The sequence below is a fragment of the Schistocerca gregaria genome, unplaced genomic scaffold, assembly GCF_023897955.1.
Source record: "Schistocerca gregaria isolate iqSchGreg1 unplaced genomic scaffold, iqSchGreg1.2 ptg000169l, whole genome shotgun sequence".
Taxonomy (NCBI): domain Eukaryota; kingdom Metazoa; phylum Arthropoda; class Insecta; order Orthoptera; family Acrididae; genus Schistocerca; species Schistocerca gregaria.
The window spans coordinates 11,109,881-11,128,924 of record NW_026061724.1 but is presented as its reverse complement, the minus strand read 5'-3'; the positions used below and the strand labels follow the sequence as shown (position 1 = coordinate 11,128,924).

General features: G+C 48.6%; 3 non-coding genes across 3 annotated transcripts; all 3 read left to right on the top strand.

Moving 5' to 3' along the window:
• Window positions 1-9,983: 9,983 nt before the first annotated feature.
• On the top strand, window positions 9,984-10,058 carry Trnas-cga (transfer RNA serine (anticodon CGA)). The gene has a single exon. It is a non-coding gene; the product is annotated as a tRNA-Ser (tRNA).
• A 1,424-nt stretch (window positions 10,059-11,482) lies between these two features.
• On the top strand, window positions 11,483-11,557 carry Trnap-cgg (transfer RNA proline (anticodon CGG)). The gene has a single exon. It is a non-coding gene; the product is annotated as a tRNA-Pro (tRNA).
• A 1,125-nt stretch (window positions 11,558-12,682) lies between these two features.
• Window positions 12,683-12,757, top strand: Trnap-cgg (transfer RNA proline (anticodon CGG)). Its single transcript has one exon. It is a non-coding gene; the product is annotated as a tRNA-Pro (tRNA).
• The last annotated feature ends 6,287 nt before the right edge of the window (window positions 12,758-19,044 follow it).

The window sequence follows — 19,044 nt, the reverse complement described above, 5'->3', positions numbered from 1 at the left end:
GGGAACGATCAAAGCGTAGACTTTTTGACACATTACTCACGTGGAGGAAAGTGCGCATCTTGACTGTTGTATTCAATCTCGATGCATTTTCTGTGTTTCATCAACACTCTGATAGGCTACAGATTACAGAATGCCACCAGATGTGCATCGGAAACTACTACTGGTCTTCCAGAGAACAATCAAAGCGTAGACTGATTGAGACATTACTCCCGTGGAGAAAAGTGCGCATGGTGAATTCAATCCCGGTTCAATTTCTGTGTTTCATCAACACTCTGATAGTCCACAGATTACAGAATGCCACCAGATGTGCATCGGAAACTACTACTGGTCTTCCAGGGAACGATCAAAGCGTAGACTGTTTCAGACATTACTCCCATGGAGGAGAGTGTGGATGGTGACTGTTGTATTCAATACCGATGCAATTTCTGTGTTTCATCAACACTCTGATAGTCCACAGATTACAGAATGCCGCCAGATGTGCATCGGAAACTACTACTGGTCTTCCAGGGGACGATTAAAAGCGTAGACTGTTTGAGACATATCTTCCGTTCAAGAAAGTGCGCATGGTGACTGTTGTATTCAATCCCGATGCAATTTCTGTGTTTCATCAACACTCTGAGAGTCCACAGATTACAGAATGCCATCAGATGTTCATCGGAAACTACTACTGGTCTTCCAGGGAACGATCAAAGCGTAGACTGTTTGAGAATTACTCCCATGGAGGAAAGTGCGCATGGTGACTGTTGTATTCAATCCCGATGTAATTTCAGTGTTTCATCAACACTCTGATACTCCACAGATTACAGAATGGCTCCAGATGTGCATCGGAAACTACTACTTGTCTTCCAGGGAACGATCCATGCGTAGACTGTTTGAGACATTACTCCCATGGAGGAAACTGCGGATGGGGACTGTTGTATTCAATCCAGATGCAATTTCTGTGTTTCATCAACACTCTGATAGCGCAAAGATTACAGAATGCCTCCAGATGTGCATCGGAAACTACTACAGGTCTTCCAGGGAACGATCAGAGCCTAAACTCTTTGAGACATTGCTCCCATGGAGGAAAGTGCGCATGGTGACTGTTGTATTCAATCCCGATGAAATTTCTGTGTTTCATCAACATAGTCCACAGATTACAGAATGACTCCAGATGTGCATTGGAAACTACTACTGGTCTTCCAGGGAACGATCAAATCGTAGACTGTTTGAGACTTTACTCCCATGAAGGAAAGTGCGCAATGTGACCGTTGTATTCAATCCCGATGCAATTTCTGTGTTTCATCAACAGTCTGATAGTCCACAGATTACAGAATGCCTCCAGATGTGCATCGGAAACTACTACTGGTCTTAATGGGAACGATCAAAGCGTAGAGTGTTTGAGACATTACTCCCATGGAGGAAAGTGCGCATGGTGACTGTTGTATTCAATCCCAATGCAGTTTCTGTGTTTCATCAACACTCTGATAGTCCACAGATTACAGAATGCCTCCAGATGTGCATCGGAAACTACCACTGGCCTTCCAGGGAACGATCAAAGCGTAGACCGTTTCAGACATTACTCCCATGGAGGAAAGTGCGCATTGTGACTGTTGTATACATTCCCGAAGCATTTTCTGTGTTTCATCAACACTCTGATAGTCCACAGATTACAGAATGCCTCCAGATGTGCATCGGGAACTACCACTCGTCTTCCTGGTAACGATCAAAGCATAGACTGTTTCAGACATTACTCCCATGAAGAAAAGTGTACATGGTGACAGTTGTATTCAATCCCGATGCAATTTCTGTGTTTCATCAACACTCTGATAGTCCACAGATCGCAGAATGCCACCAGATGTGCATCGGAAACTCCTTCTGGTCTTCCAGGGAACGATCAAAGCGTAGACTGTTTGAGACATTACTCCCATTCAGGAAAGTGCGCATGGTAAATGTTGTATGCAATCGCGATGCAAATTTCTGTGTTTCATCAATACTCGGATAGTCCACAGATTTCTTCAACACTCTGAGAGTCCACAGATTACAGATTGTTTCCAGATGTGCATCGGAAACTACTACTGGTCTTCCTGGTAACGATCAAGGCGTAGACTGTTTCAGACATTACTCCCATGGAGGAAATTGCGGATGGTGACTGTTGTATTCAATCCTGATGAAATTTCTGTGTTTCATCAGCATTCTGATAGTCCGCAGATTATAGAATGCCACCAGATGTGCATCGGAAACTACTACTGGTCTTCCTGGGAACGATAAAACGTAGACTGTTTGAGACATTACTCCCATGGAGGAAAGTGTGCAGGATGACTGTTGTATTCAATCCCTATGCAATTTCTGTGTTTCATCAACACTTTGAAGGTCCACAAATTACAGGATGCCTCCAGATGTGCATCGCAATCTACTACTGGTCTTCTAGGGAACGATCAAAGCGTAGACTGTTTGAGACATTACTCCCATGTAGGAAAGTGCGCATTCTGACTGTTGTATTCACTCCCAATGCATTTTCTGTGTTTCATCAACACTCTGATAGACCACAGATTACAGAATGCCTCCAGATGTGCATCGGAAACTACTACTGGTCTTCCAGGGAACGATCAAACCGTAGACTGTTTCAGACATTACTCCCATGGAGGAAAGTGCGGATGGTGACTCTTGTATTCAATGCCGATGCAATTTCTGTGTTTCATCAACACTCTGATAGTCCACAGATTACAGAATGCCACCAGATGTGCATCGGAAACTACTACTGGTCTTCCAGGGATCGATCATAGCGTAGACTGTTTGAGACATTACTCCCGTGGAGGAAAGTGCGCATGGTGACTGTTGTATTTAATCCCGATGCATTTTCTGTGTTTCATCAACACTCGTATAGACCACAGATTACAGAATGCAACCAGATGTGCATCGGAAACTCCTACTGGTCTTCCAGGGAACGATCAAACCGTAGACTGTTTCAGACATTACTCCCATGGAGGAAAGTGCGGATGGTGACTGTTGTATTCAATCCCGATGCAATTTCTGGGTTTCATCAACACTCTGATAGTTAACAGATTACAGATTGCCTCCAGATGTGCATCGGAAACTACTACTGGTCTTCCTGGGAACGATCAAAAACGTAGACTGTTTGAGACATTACTCCCATGGAGGAAAGTGTGCATGGTGACTGTTGTATTCAATCCCTATGCAATTTCTGTGTTTCACCAACACTTTGAAGGTCCACAAATTACAGAATGCCTCCAGATGTGCATCGGAAACAACTACTGGTCTTCCAGGGAACGATCAATGCGTAGACTGTTTGAGACATTACTCCTATGAAGGAAAGTGCGGATCGTGACTGTTGTATTCAATCCCGATGCAACTTCTGTGTTTCATCAACACTCTGATAGTCCACAGATTACAGATTGTCTCCAGATGTGCATCGGAAACTACTACAGGTCTTCCTGGTAACGATCAAGGCGTAGACTGTTTCAGACATTACTCCCATGGAGGAAATTGCGGATGGTGACAGTTGTATTCAATCCTGATGAAATTACTGTGTTTCATCAACATTCTGATGGTCCACAGATTATAGATTGGCTTCAGATGTGCATCGGAAACTAGTACTGGTCTTCCTGCTAACGATCAAAGCGTAGACTGGTTGAGACATTACTCCCATGGAGGAAAGTGCGCATGGTGAATGTTGTATTTAATCCCGATGCAATTTCTGAGTTCAGACAACACTCGGAAGGTCCACAGATTACAGAATGCCTCCAGATGTGCATCGGAAACTACTACTGGTCTTCCAGGGAACGATCAAACCGTAGACTGTTTCAGACATTACTCCCATGGAGGAAAGTGCGGATGGTGACTGTTGTATTCAATGCCGATGCAATTTCTGTGTTTCATCAACACTGTGATAGTCCACAGATTACAGAATGCCACCAGATGTGCATCGGAAACTACTACTGGTCTTCCAGGGAACGATAAAAGCGTAGACTGATTGAGACATTACTCCCTTGGAGGAAAGTGCGCATGGTGTCTGTTGTATTTAATCTCGATGCATTTTCTGTGTTTCATCAACACTCTGATGGTCCACAGATTACAGAATGCCACCAGATGTGCATCGGAAACTCCTGCTGATCTTCCAGGGAACGATCAAACCGTAGACTCTTTCAGACATTACTCCCATGGAGGAAAGTGCGGATGGTGACTGTTGTATTCAATCCCGATGCAATTTCTGTGTTTCATCAACACTCTGATAGTCCACAGATTACAAAGTGCCACCAGATGTGCATCGGAAACTACTACTGGTCTTCCAGGGAACGATCAAAGCGTAGACTTTTTGACTCATTACTCACGTGGAGGAAAGTGCGCATCTTGACTGTTGTATTCAATCTCGATGCAATTTCTGTGTTTCATCAACACTCTGATAGTCCACAGATTACAGAATGCCACCAGATGTGCATCGGAAACTACTACTGGTCTTCCAGAGAACAATCAAAGCGTAGACTGTTTGAGAGCTTACTCCCGTGGAGGAAAGTGCGCATGGTGAATTCAATCCCGATGCAATATCTGTGTTTCATCAACACTCTTATAGTCCACAGATTACAGAATGCCTCCAGAGGTGCATTGGAAACTACTTCTGGTTTTCCAGGGAGCGATCAAAGCGTAAATTGTTTGAGACATTACTAACGTGGCGGAAAGTGCGCGTGGTGACTGTTGTATTCAATCCCGATGCAATTTCTGTGTTCCATCTACACTCTGATGGTCCACAGATTACAGAATGCCACCAGATGTGCATCGGAAACTAATACTGGTCTTCCACTGAACGATCAAAGCGTAGACTGTTTGAGACATTACTCCCATGGAGGAAAGTGCGAATGGGGACTGTTGTATTCAATCCCGATGCAATTTCTGTGTTTCATCAACACTCTGATAGTGCACAGATTACAGAATGCCTCCAGATGTGGATCGGAAACTACTACTGGTCTTCCAGGGAACGATCAGAGCCTAAACTCTTTGAGACATTGCTCCCATGGAGGAAAGTGCGCATGGTGACTGTTGTATTCAATCCCGATGCAATTTCTATGTTTCATCAACAGTCATATAGTCCACAGATTACAGATTGGCTTCAGATGTGCATCGGAAACTACTACTGGTCTTCCAGGTAACGATCAAATCGTAGACTGTTTGAGACATTACTCCCATGGAGGAAAGAGCGCATGGTGACTGTTGTATTCAATCCCGATGCAATTTCTGTGTTTCACCAACAGTCTAATAGTCCACAGGTTACAGAATGCCTCCAGATGTGCATCGGAAACTACTACTGGTCTTAATTTGAACGATCAAAGCGTAGAGTGTTTGAGACATTGCTCCCATGGAGGAAAGTGCGCATGGTAACTGTTGTATTCAATCCCAATGCAATTTCTGTGTTTCATCAACACTCTGGCAGTCCACAGATTACAGAATGCCTACAGATGTGCATCGGAAACTACAACTGGTCTTCCAGGGAACGATCAAAGCGTAGACTGTTTCAGACATTACTCCCATGGAGGAAAGTGCGCATTGTGACTGTTGTATTCACTCCCGATGCAAATTTTGTGTTTCATCAACACTCTGATAGTCCACAGATTGCAGAATGCCACCAGACGTGCATCGGAAACTACTACTGGTCTTCGAGGGAACGACCAAAGGGTAAACACTTTGAGACATTACTCCTATGGAGGAAAGTGCGCATGGTGACTGTTGTATTCATTCCCGATGCGTTTTCTGTGTTTCATCAACACTCTGATAGACCACAGATTACAGAATGCCTCCAGATGTGCATCGGGAACTACTAATTGTCTTCCTGGGAACGATCAAAACGTAGACCGTTTGAGACATTATTCCCATGAAGGAAAGTGTACATGGTGACTGATGTATTCAATACCGGTGCAATTTCTGTGTTTCATCAACACTCTGATAGTCCACAGATTACAGAATGCCTCCAGATGTGCATCGGAAACTTCCACTGGTCTTCCAGAGAGCGATCAAAGCGTAGACTGTTTGAGACATTACTCTCATGGAGGAAAGTGCGCATGGTGACAGTTCTATTCAATCCCGATGCAATGTTCTTGTTTCATCAACACTCTGATAGTACACAGATTACTGATTGCCTCCAGATGTGCATCGGAAACTACTACTGGTCTTCCTAGGAGCGATCAAATCGTGGACTGTTTCAGACATAACTCCCATGGAGGAAAGTGTGCATGGTGACTGTTGTATTCAATCCTGATGCAATTTCTGTTTTTCATTAACACTTTGAAGGTCCACTGGTTACAGAATGCCTCCAGATGTGCATCGGAAACTACTACTGGTGTTAATGGGAACGATCAAATCGTAGACTGTTTCAGACATTACTCCCATGGAGGATAATGCGGATGGTGACTGTTGTATTCAATCCCGATGCAATTTCCGTGTTTCATCAACACTCTGACAGTCCACAGATTACAGAATGCCATCAGATGTGCATCGGAAACTACTACTGGTCTTCCAGGGAACGATCAAAGCGTAGACTGTTTGAGAATTACTCCCACGGAGGAAAGTGCGCATGGTGACTGTTGTATTCAATCCCGATGAAATTTCTGTGTTTCATCAACAGTCTTATAGTCCACAGATTACAGAATGACTCCATATGTGCATCGGAAACTACTACTGGTCTTCCAGGGAACGATCAAATCGTAGACTGTTTGAGACATTACTCCCATGGAGGAAAGTGCGCAATGTGACCGTTGTATTCAATCCCGATGCAATTTCTGTGTTTCATCAACAGTCTGATAGTCCACAGATTACAGAATGCCCCCAGATGTGCATCGGAAACTACTACTGGTCTTAATGGGAACGATCAAAGCGTAGAGTGTTTGAGACATTACTCCCATGGAGGAAAGTGCGCATGGTGACTCTTGTATTCAATCCCAATGCAATTTCTGTGTTTCATCAACACTCTGATAGTCCACAGATTAGAGAATGCCTCCAGATGTGCATCGGAAACTACCACTGGTCTTCCAGGGAACGATCAAAGCGTAGACTGAAACTTCCTGGCAGATTAAAACTGTGTGCCCGACCGAGACTCGAACTCGGGACCTTTGCCTTTCGCGGGCAAGTGCTCTACCAACTGAGCTACCGAAGCACGACTCACGACCGGTACTCACAGCTTTACTTCTGCCAGTATCCGCCTCCTACCTTCCAAACTTTACAGAAGCTCTTCTGCGAACCATGCAGAACTAGCACTTCTGAAAGAAAGGATATTGCGGAGACATGGCTTAGCCACAGCCTAGGGGATGTTTCCAGAATGAGATTTCCACTCTGCAGCGGAGTGTGCGCTGATATGAAACTTCCTGGCAGATTAAAACTGTGTGCCCGACCGAGACTCGAACTCGGGACCTTTGCGTTTCGCGGGCAAGTGCTCTACCAACTGAGCTACCGAAGCACGACTCACGACCGGTACTCACAGCTTTACTTCTGCCAGTATCCGCCTCCTATCTTCCAAACTTTACAGAAGCTCTTCTGCGAACCATGCAGAACTAGCACTTCTGAAAGAAAGGATATTGCGGAGACATGGCTTAGCCACAGCCTAGGGGATGTTTCCAGAATGAGATTTCCACTCTGCAGCGGAGTGTGCGCTGATATGAAACTTCCTGGCAGATTAAAACTGTGTGCCCGACCGAGACTCGAACTCGGGACCTTTGCCTTTCGCGGGCAAGTGCTCTACCAACTGAGCTACCGAAGCACGACTCACGACCGGTACTCACAGCTTTACTTCTGCCAGTATCCGCCTCCTACCTTCCAAACTTTACAGAAGCTCTTCTGCGAACCATGCAGAACTAGCACTTCTGAAAGAAAGGATATTGCGGAGACATGGCTTAGCCACAGCCTAGGGGATGTTTCCAGAATGAGATTTCCACTCTGCAGCGGAGTGTGCGCTGATATGAAACTTCCTGGCAGATTAAAACTGTGTGCCCGACCGAGACTCGAACTCGGGACCTTTGCCTTTCGCGGGCAAGTGCTCTACCAACTGAGCTACCGAAGCACGACTCACGACCGGTACTCACAGCTTTACTTCTGCCAGTATCCGCCTCCTACCTTCCAAACTTTACAGAAGCTCTTCTGCGAACCATTCAGAACTAGCACTTCTGAAAGAAAGGATATTGCGGAGACATGGCTTAGCCACAGCCTAGGGGATGTTTCCAGAATGAGATTTCCACTCTGCAGCGGAGTGTGCGCTGATATGAAACTTCCTGGCAGATTAAAACTGTGTGCCCGACCGAGACTCGAACTCGGGACCTTTGCCTTTCGCGGGCAAGTGCTCTACCAACTGAGCTACCGAAGCACGACTCACGACCGGTACTCACAGCTTTACTTCTGCCAGTATCCTCCTCCTACCTTCCAAACTTTACAGAAGCTCTTCTGCGAACCATGCAGAACTAGCACTTCTGAAAGAAAGGATATTGCGGAGACATGGCTTAGCAACAGCCTAGGGGATGTTTCCAGAATGAGATTTCCACTCTGCAGCGGAGTGTGCGCTGATATGAAACTTCCTGGCAGATTAAAACTGTGTGCCCGACCGAGACTCGAACTCGGGACCTTTGCCTTTCGCGGGCAAGTGCTCTACCAACTGAGCTACCGAAGCACGACTCACGACCGGTACTCACAGCTTTACTTCTGCCAGTATCCGCCTCCTACCTTCCAAACTTCACAGAAGCTCTTCTGCGAACCATGCAGAACTAGCACTTCTGAAAGAAAGGATATTGCGGAGACATGGCTTAGCTTGGTGCTTCGGTAGCTCAGTTGGTAGAGCACTTGCTCGCGAAAGGCAAAGGTCCCGAGTTCGAGTCTCGGTCGGGCACACAGTTTTAATCTGCCAGGAAGTTTCATATCAGCGCACATTCCGCTGCAGAGTGGAAATCTCATTCTGGAAACATCCCCTAGGCTGTGGCTAAGCCATGTCTCCGCAATATCCTTTCTTTCAGAAGTGCTAGTTCTGCATGTTTCGCAGAAGAGCTTCTGTAAAGTTTGGAAGGTAGGAGGCGGATACTGGCAGAAGTAAAGCTGTGAGTACCGGTCGTGAGTCGTGCTTCGGTAGCTCAGTTGGTAGAGCACTTGCCCGCGAAAGGCAAAGGTCCCGAGTTCGAGTCTCTGTCGGGCACACAGTTTTAATCTGCCAGGAAGTTTTATATCAGCGCACACTCCGCTGCAGAGTGGAAATCTCATTCTGGAAACATCCCCTAGGCTGTGGCTAAGCCATGTCTCCGCAATATCCTTTCTTTCAGAAGTGCTAGTTCTGCATGGTTCGCAGAAGAGCTTCTGTAAAGTTTGGAAGGTAGGAGGCGGATACTGGCAGAAGTAAAGCTGTGTGTACCGGTCGTGAGTCGTGCTTCGGTAGCTCAGTTGGTAGAGCACTTGCCCGCGAAAGGCAAAGGTCCCGAGTTCGAGTCTCGGTCGGGCACACAGTTTTAATCTGCCAGGAAGTTTCATATCAGCGCACACTCCGCTGCAGAGTGGAAATCTCATTCTGGAAACATCCCCTAGGCTGTGGCTAAGCCATGTCTCCGCAATATCCTTTCTTTCAGAAGTGCTAGTTCTGCATGGTTCGCAGAAGAGCTTCTGTAAAGTTTGGAAGGTAGGAGGCGGATACTGGCAGAAGTAAAGCTGTGAGTACCGGTCGTGAGTCGTGCTTCGGTAGCTCAGTTGGTAGAGCACTTGCCCGCGAAAGGCAAAGGTCCCGAGTTCGAGTCTCTGTCGGGCACACAGTTTTAATCTGCCAGGAAGTTTTATATCAGCGCACACTCCGCTGCAGAGTGGAAATCTCATTCTGGAAACATCCCCTAGGCTGTGGCTAAGCCATGTCTCCGCAATATCCTTTCTTTCAGAAGTGCTAGTTCTGCATGGTTCGCAGAAGAGCTTCTGTAAAGTTTGGAAGGTAGGAGGCGGATACTGGCAGAAGTAAAGCTGTGTGTACCGGTCGTGAGTCGTGCTTCGATAGCTCAGTTGGTAGAGCACTTGCCCGCGAAAGGCAAAGGTCCCGAGTTCGAGTCTCGGTCGGGCACACAGTTTTAATCTGCCAGGAAGTTTCATATCAGCGCACACTCCGCTGCAGAGTGGAAATCTCATTCTGGAAACATGCCCTAGGCTGTGGCTAAGCCATGTCTCCGCAATATCCTTTCTTTCAGAAGTGCTAGTTCTGCATGGTTCGCAGAAGAGCTTCTGTAAAGTTTGGAAGGTAGGAGGCGGATACTGGCAGAAGTAAAGCTGTGAGTACCGGTCGTGAGTCGTGCTTCGGTAGCTCAGTTGGTAGAGCACTTGCCCGCGAAAGGCAAAGGTCCCGAGTTCGAGTCTCGGTCGGGCACACAGTTTTAATCTGCCAGGAAGTTTCATATCAGCGCACACTCCGCTGCAGAGTGGAAATCTCATTCTGGAAACATCCCCTAGGCTGTGGCTAAGCCATGTCTCCGCAATATCCTTTCTTTCAGAAGTGCTAGTTCTGCATGGTTCGCAGAAGAGCTTCTGTAAAGTTTGTAAGGTAGGAGGCGGACACTGGCAGAAGTAAAGCTGTGAGTACCGGTCGTGAGTCGTGCTTCGGTAGCTCAGTTGGTAGAGCACTTGCCCGCGAAAGGCAAAGGTCCCGAGTTCGAGTCTCGGTCGGGCACACAGTTTTAATCTGCCAGGAAGTTTCATATCAGCGCACACTCCGCTGCAGAGTGGAAATCTCATTCTGGAAACATCCCTTGGCTGTGGCTAAGCCATGTCTCCGCAATATCCTTTCTTTCAGAAGTGCTAGTTCTGCATGGTTCGCAGAAGAGCTTCTGTAAAGTTTGGAAGGTAGGAGGCGGATACTGGCAGAAGTAAAGCTGTGAGTACCGGTCGTGAGTCGTGCTTCGGTAGCTCAGTTGGTAGAGCACTTGCCCGCGAAAGGCAAAGGTCCCGAGTTCGAGTCTCGGTCGGGCACACAGTTTTAATCTGCCAGGAAGTTTCATATCAGCGCACACTCTGCTGCAGAGTGGAAATCTCATTCTGGAAACATCCCCTAGGCTGTGGCTAAGCCATGTCTCCGCAATATCCTTTCTTTCAGAAGTGCTAGTTCTGCATGGTTCGCAGAAGAGCTTCTGTAAAGTTTGGAAGGTAGGAGGCGGATACTGGCAGAAGTAAAGCTGTGAGTACCGGTCGTGAGTCGTGCTTCGGTAGCTCAGTTGGTAGAGCACTTGCCCGCGAAAGGCAAAGGTCCCGAGTTCGAGTCTCGGTCGGGCACACAGTTTTAATCTGCCAGGAAGTTTCATATCAGCGTACACTCCGCTGCAGAGTGGAAATCTCATTCTGGAAACATCCCCTAGGCTGTGGCTAAGCCATGTCTCCGCAATATCCTTTCTTTCAGAAGTGCTAGTTCTGCATGGTTCGCAGAAGAGCTTCTGTAAAGTTTGGAAGGTAGGAGGCGGATACTGGCAGAAGTAAAGCTGTGAGTACCGGTCGTGAGTCGTGCTTCGGTAGCTCAGTTGGTAGAGCACTTGCCCGCGGAAGGCAAAGGTCCCGAGTTCGAGTCTCGGTCGGGCACACAGTTTTAATCTGCCAGGAAGTTTCATATCAGCGCACACTCCGCTGCAGAGTGGAAATCTCATTCTGGAAACATCCCCTAGGCTGTGGCTAAGCCATGTCTCCGCAATATCCTTTCTTTCAGAAGTGCTAGTTCTGCATGGTTCGCAGAAGAGCTTCTGTAAAGTTTGGAAGGTAGGAGGCGGATACTGGCAGAAGTAAAGCTGTGAGTACCGGTCGTGAGTCGTGCTTCGGTAGCTCAGTTGGTAGAGCACTTGCCCGCGAAAGGCAAAGGTCCCGAGTTCGAGTCTCGGTCGGGCACACAGTTTTAATCTGCCAGGAAGTTTCATATCAGCGCACACTCCGCTGCAGAGTGGAAATCTCATTCTGGAAACATCCCCTAGGCTGTGGCTAAGCCATGTCTCCGCAATATCCTTTCTTTCAGAAGTGCTAGTTCTGCATGGTTCGCAGAAGAGCTTCTGTAAAGTTTGGAAGGTAGGAGGCGGATACTGGCAGAAGTAAAGCTGTGAGTACCGGTCGTGAGTCGTGCTTCGGTAGCTCAGTTGGTAGAGCACTTGCCCGCGAAAGGCAAAGGTCCCGAGTTCGAGTCTCGGTCGGGCACACAGTTTTAATCTGCCAGGAAGTTTCATATCAGCGCACACTCCGCTGCAGAGTGGAAATCTCATTCTGGAAACATCCCCTAGGCTGTGGCTAAGCCATGTCTCCGCAATATCCTTTCTTTCAGAAGTGCTAGTTCTGCATGGTTCGCAGAAGAGCTTCTGTAAAGTTTGGAAGGTAGGAGGCGGATACTGGCAGAAGTAAAGCTGTGAGTACCGGTCGTGAGTCGTGCTTCGGTAGCTCAGTTGGTAGAGCACTTGCCCGCGAAAGGCAAAGGTCCCGAGTTCGAGTCTCGGTCGGGCACACAGTTTTAATCTGCCAGGAAGTTTCATATCAGCGCACACTCCGCTGCAGAGTGGAAATCTCATTCTGGAAACATCCCCTAGGCTGTGGCTAAGCCATGTCTCCGCAATATCCTTTCTTTCAGAAGTGCTAGTTCTGCATGGTTCGCAGAAGAGCTTCTGTAAAGTTTGGAAGGTAGGAGGCGGATACTGGCAGAAGTAAAGCTGTGAGTACCGGTCGTGAGTCGTGCTTCGGTAGCTCAGTTGGTAGAGCACTTGCCCGCGGAAGGCAAAGGTCCCGAGTTCGAGTCTCGGTCGGGCACACAGTTTTAATCTGCCAGGAAGTTTCATATCAGCGCACACTCCGCTGCAGAGTGGAAATCTCATTCTGGAAACATCCCCTAGGCTGTGGCTAAGCCATGTCTCCGCAATATCCTTTCTTTCAGAAGTGCTAGTTCTGCATGGTTCGCAGAAGAGCTTCTGTAAAGTTTGGAAGGTAGGAGGCGGATACTGGCAGAAGTAAAGCTGTGAGTACCGGTCGTGAGTCGTGCTTCGGTAGCTCAGTTGGTAGAGCACTTGCCCGCGAAAGGCAAAGGTCCCGAGTTCGAGTCTCGGTCGGGCACACAGTTTTAATCTGCCAGGAAGTTTCATATCAGCGCACACTCCGCTGCAGAGTGGAAATCTCATTCTGGAAACATCCCCTAGGCTGTGGCTAAGCCATGTCTCCGCAATATCCTTTCTTTCAGAAGTGCTAGTTCTGCATGGTTCGCAGAAGAGCTTCTGTAAAGTTTGGAAGGTAGGAGGCGGATACTGGCAGAAGTAAAGCTGTGAGTACCGGTCGTGAGTCGTGCTTCGGTAGCTCAGTTGGTAGAGCACTTGCCCGCGAAAGGCAAAGGTCCCGAGTTCGAGTCTCGGTCGGGCACACAGTTTTAATCTGCCAGGAAGTTTCATATCAGCGCACACTCCGCTGCAGAGTGGAAATCTCATTCTGGAAACATCCCCTAGGCTGTGGCTAAGCCATGTCTCCGCAATATCCTTTCTTTCAGAAGTGCTAGTTCTGCATGGTTCGCAGAAGAGCTTCTGTAAAGTTTGGAAGATAGGAGGCGGATACTGGCAGAAGTAAAGCTGTGAGTAGCGGTCGTGAGTCGTGCTTCGGTAGCTCAGTTGGTAGAGCACTTGCCCGCGAAACGCAAAGGTCCCGAGTTCGAGTCTCGGTCGGGCACACAGTTTTAATCTGCCAGGAAGTTTCATATCAGCGCACACTCCGCTGCAGAGTGGAAATCTCATTCTGGAAACATCCCCTAGGCTGTGGCTAAGCCATGTCTCCGCAATATCCTTTCTTTCAGAAGTGCTAGTTCTGCATGGTTCGCAGAAGAGCTTCTGTAAAGTTTGGAAGGTAGGAGGCGGATACTGGCAGAAGTAAAGCTGTGAGTACCGGTCGTGAGTCGTGCTTCGGTAGCTCAGTTGGTAGAGCACTTGCCCGCGAAAGGCAAAGGTCCTGAGTTCGAGTCTCGGTCGGGCACACAGTTTTAATCTGCCAGGAAGTTTCATATCAGCGCACACTCCGCTGCAGAGTGGAAATCTCATTCTGGAAACATCCCCTAGGCTGTGGCTAAGCCATGTCTCCGCAATATCCTTTCTTTCAGAAGTGCTAGTTCTGCATGGTTCGCAGAAGAGCTTCTGTAAAGTTTGGAAGGTAGGAGGCGGATACTGGCAGAAGTAAAGCTGTGAGTACCGGTCGTGGGTCGTGAGTCGTGCTTCGGTAGCTCAGTTGGTAGAGCACTTGCCCGCGAAAGGCAAAGGTCCCGAGTTCGAGTCTCGGTCGGGCACACAGTTTTAATCTGCCAGGAAGTTTCATATCAGCGCACACTCCGCTGCCAGGTGGAAATCTCATTCTGGAAACATCCCCTAGGCTGTGGCTAAGCCATGTCTCCGCAATATCCTTTCTTTCAGAAGTGCTAGTTCTGCATGGTTCGCAGAAGAGCTTCTGTAAAGTTTGGAAGGTAGGAGGCGGATACTGGCAGAAGTAAAGCTGTGAGTACCGGTCGTGAGTCGTGCTTCGGTAGCTCAGTTGGTAGAGCACTTGCCCGCGAAAGGCAAAGGTCCCGAGTTCGAGTCTCGGTCGGGCACACAGTTTTAATCTGCCAGGAAGTTTCATATCAGCGCACACTCCGCTGCAGAGTGGAAATCTCATTCTGGAAACATCCCCTAGGCTGTGGCTAAGCCATGTCTCCGCAATATCCTTTCTTTCAGAAGTGCTAGTTCTGCATGGTTCGCAGAAGAGCTTCTGTAAAGTTTGGAAGGTAGGAGGCGGATACTGGCAGAAGTAAAGCTGTGAGTACCGGTCGTGAGTCATGCTTCGGTAGCTCAGTTGGTAGAGCACTTGCCCGCGAAACGCAAAGGTCCCGAGTTCGAGTCTCGGTCGGGCACACAGTTTTAATCTGCCAGGAAGTTTCATATCAGCGCACACTCCGCTGCAGAGTGGAAATCTCATTCTGGAAACATCCCCTAGGCTGTGGCTAAGCCATGTCTCCACAATATCCTTTCTTTCAGGAGTGCTAGTTCTGCATGGTTCGCAGAAGAGCTTCTGTAAAGTTTGGAAGGTAGGAGGCGGATACTGGCAGAAGTAAAGCTGTGAGTACCGGTCGTGAGTCGTGCTTCGGTAGCTCAGTTGGTAGAGCACTTGCCCGCGAAAGGCAAAGGTCCCGAGTTCGAGTCTCGGTCGGGCACACAGTTTTAATCTGCCAGGAAGTTTCATATCAGCGCACACTCCGCTGCAGAGTGGAAATCTCATTCTGGAAACATCCCCTAGGCTGTGGCTAAGCCATGTCTCCGCAATATCCTTTCTTTCAGAAGTGCTAGTTCTGCATGGTTCGCAGAAGAGCTTCTGTAAAGTTTGGAAGGTAGGAGGCGGATACTGGCAGAAGTAAAGCTGTGAGTACCGGTCGTGAGTCGGGCTTCGGTAGCTCAGTTGGTAGAGCACTTGCCCGCGAAAGGCAAAGGTCCTGAGTTCGAGTCTCGGTCGGGCACACAGTTTTAATCTGCCAGGAAGTTTCATATCAGCGCACACTCCGCTGCAGAGTGGAAATCTCATTCTGGAAACATCCCCTAGGCTGTGGCTAAGCCATGTCTCCGCAATATCCTTTCTTTCAGAAGTGCTAGTTCTGCATGGTTCGCAGAAGAGCTTCTGTAAAGTTTGGAAGGTAGGAGGCGGATACTGGCAGAAGTAAAGCTGTGAGTACCGGTCGTGAGTCGTGCTTCGGTAGCTCAGTTGGTAGAGCACTTGCCCGCGAAAGGCAAAGGTCCCGAGTTCGAGTCTCGGTCGGGCACACAGTTTTAATCTGCCAGGAAGTTTCATATCAGCGCACACTCCGCTGCAGAGTGGAAATCTCATTCTGGAAACATCCCCTAGGCTGTGGCTAAGCCATGTCTCCGCAATATCCTTTCTTTCAGAAGTGCTAGTTCTGCATGGTTCGCAGAAGAGCTTCTGTAAAGTTTGGAAGGTAGGAGGCGGATACTGGCAGAAGTAAAGCTGTGAGTACCGGTCGTGAGTCGTGCTTCGGTAGCTCAGTTGGTAGAGCACTTGCCCGCGAAAGGCAAAGGTCCCGAGTTCGAGTCTCGGTCGGGCACACAGTTTTAATCTGCCAGGAAGTTTCATATCAGCGCACACTCCGCTGCAGAGTGGAAATCTCATTCTGGAAACATCCCCTAGGCTGTGGCTAAGCCATGTCTCCGCAATATCCTTTCTTTCAGAAGTGCTAGTTCTGCATGGTTCGCAGAAGAGCTTCTGTAAAGTTTGGAAGGTAGGAGGCGGATACTGGCAGAAGTAAAGCTGTGAGTACCGGTCGTGAGTCGTGCTTCGGTAGCTCAGTTGGTAGAGCACTTGCCCGCGAAAGGCAAAGGTCCCGAGTTCGAGTCTCGGTCGGGCACACAGTTTTAATCTGCCAGGAAGTTTCATATCAGCGCACACTCCGCTGCAGAGTGGAAATCTCATTCTGGAAACATCCCCTAGGCTGTGGCTAAGCCATGTCTCCGCAATATCCTTTCTTTCAGAAGTGCTAGTTCTGCATGGTTCGCAGAAGAGCTTCTGTAAAGTTTGGAAGGTAGGAGGCGGATACTGGCAGAAGTAAAGCTGTGAGTACCGGTCGTGAGTCGTGCTTCGGTAGCTCAGTTGGTAGAGCACTTGCCCGCGAAAGGCAAAGGTCCCGAGTTCGAGTCTCGGTCGGGCACACAGTTTTAATCTGCCAGGAAGTTTCATATCAGCGCACACTCCGCTGCAGAGTGGAAATCTCATTCTGGAAACATCCCCTAGGCTGTGGCTAAGCCATGTCTCCGCAATATCCTTTCTTTCAGAAGTGCTAGTTCTGCATGGTTCGCAGAAGAGCTTCTGTAAAGTTTGGAAGGTAGGAGGCGGATACTGGCAGAAGTAAAGCTGTGAGTACCGGTCGTGAGTCGTGCTTCGGTAGCTCAGTTGGTAGAGCACTTGCCCGCGAAAGGCAAAGGTCCTGAGTTCGAGTCTCGGTCGGGCACACAGTTTTAATCTGCCAGGAAGTTTCATATCAGCGCACACTCCGCTGCAGAGTGGAAATCTCATTCTGGAAACATCCCCTAGGCTGTGGCTAAGCCATGTCTCCGCAATATCCTTTCTTTCAGAAGTGCTAGTTCTGCATGGTTCGCAGAAGAGCTTCTGTAAAGTTTGGAAGGTAGGAGGCGGATACTGGCAGAAGTAAAGCTGTGAGTACCGGTCGTGAGTCGTGCTTCGGTAGCTCAGTTGGTAGAGCACTTGCCCGCGAAAGGCAAAGGTCCCGAGTTCGAGTCTCGGTCGGGCACACAGTTTTAATCTGCCAGGAAGTTTCATATCAGCGCACACTCCGCTGCAGAGTGGAAATCTCATTCTGGAAACATCCCCTAGGCTGTGGCTAAGCCATGTCTCCGCAATATCCTTTCTTTCAGAAGTGCTAGTTCTGCATGGTTCGCAGAAGAGCTTCTGTAAAGTTTGGAAGGTAGGAGGCGGATACTGGCAGAAGTAAAGCTGTGAGTACCGGTCGTGAGTCGTGCTTCGGTAGCTCAGTTGGTAGAGCACTTGCCCGCGAAAGGCAAAGGTCCCGAGTTCGAGTCTCGGTCGGGCACACAGTTTTAATCTGCCAGGAAGTTTCATATCAGCGCACACTCCGCTGCAGAGTGGAAATCTCATTCTGGAAACATCCCCTAGGCTGTGGCTAAGCCATGTCTCCGCAATATCCTTTCTTTCAGAAGTGCTAGTTCTGCATGGTTCGCAGAAGAGCTTCTGTAAAGTTTGGAAGGTAGGAGGCGGATACTGGCAGAAGTAAAGCTGTGAGTACCGGTCGTGAGTCGTGCTTCGGTAGCTCAGTTGGTAGAGCACTTGCCCGCGAAAGGCAAAGGTCCCGAGTTCGAGTCTCGGTCGGGCACACAGTTTTAATCTGCCAGGAAGTTTCATATCAGCGCACACTCCGCTGCCAGGTGGAAATCTCATTCTGGAAACATCCCCTAGGCTGTGGCTAAGCCATGTCTCCGCAATATCCTTTCTTTCAGAAGTGCTAGTTCTGCATGGTTCGCAGAAGAGCTTCTGTAAAGTTTGGAAGGTAGGAGGCGGATACTGGCAGAAGTAAAGCTGTGAGTACCGGTCGTGAGTCGTGCTTCGGTAGCTCAGTTGGTAGAGCACTTGCCCGCGAAAGGCAAAGGTCCCGAGTTCGAGTCTCGGTCGGGCACACAGTTTTAATCTGCCAGGAAGTTTCATATCAGCGCACACTCCGCTGCAGAGTGGAAATCTCATTCTGGAAACATCCCCTAGGCTGTGGCTAAGCCATGTCTCCGCAATATCCTTTCTTTCAGAAGTGCTAGTTCTGCATGGTTCGCAGAAGAGCTTCTGTAAAGTTTGGAAGGTAGGAGGCGGATACTGGCAGAAGTAAAGCTGTGAGTACCGGTCGTGAGTCGTGCTTCGGTAGCTCAGTTGGTAGAGCACTTGCCCGCGAAAGGCAAAGGTCCCGAGTTCGAGTCTCGGTCGGGCACACAGTTTTAATCTGCCAGGAAGTTTCATATCAGCGCACACTCCGCTGCAGAGTGGAAATCTCATTCTGGAAACATCCCCTAGGCTGTGGCTAAGCCATGTCTCCGCAATATCCTTTCTTTCAGAAGTGCTAGTTCTGCATGGTTCGCAGAAGAGCTTCTGTAAAGTTTGGAAGGTAGGAGGCGGATACTGGCAGAAGTAAAGCTGTGAGTACCGGTCGTGAGTCGTGCTTCGGTAGCTCAGTTGGTAGAGCACTTGCCCGCGAAAGGCAAAGGTCCCGAGTTCGAGTCTCGGTCGGGCACACAGTTTTAATCTGCCTGGAAGTTTCATATCAGCGCACACTCCGCTGCAGAGCGGAAATCTCATTCTGGAAACATCCCCTAGGCTGTGGCTAAGCCATGTCTCCGCAATATCCTTTCTTTCAGAAGTGCTAGTTCTGCATGGTTCGCAGAAGAGCTTCTGTAAAGTTTGGAAGGTAGGAGGCGGATACTGGCAGAAGTAAAGCTGTGAGTACCGGTCGTGAGTCGTGCTTCGGTAGCTCAGTTGGTAGAGCACTTGCCCGCGAAAGGCAAAGGTCCCGAG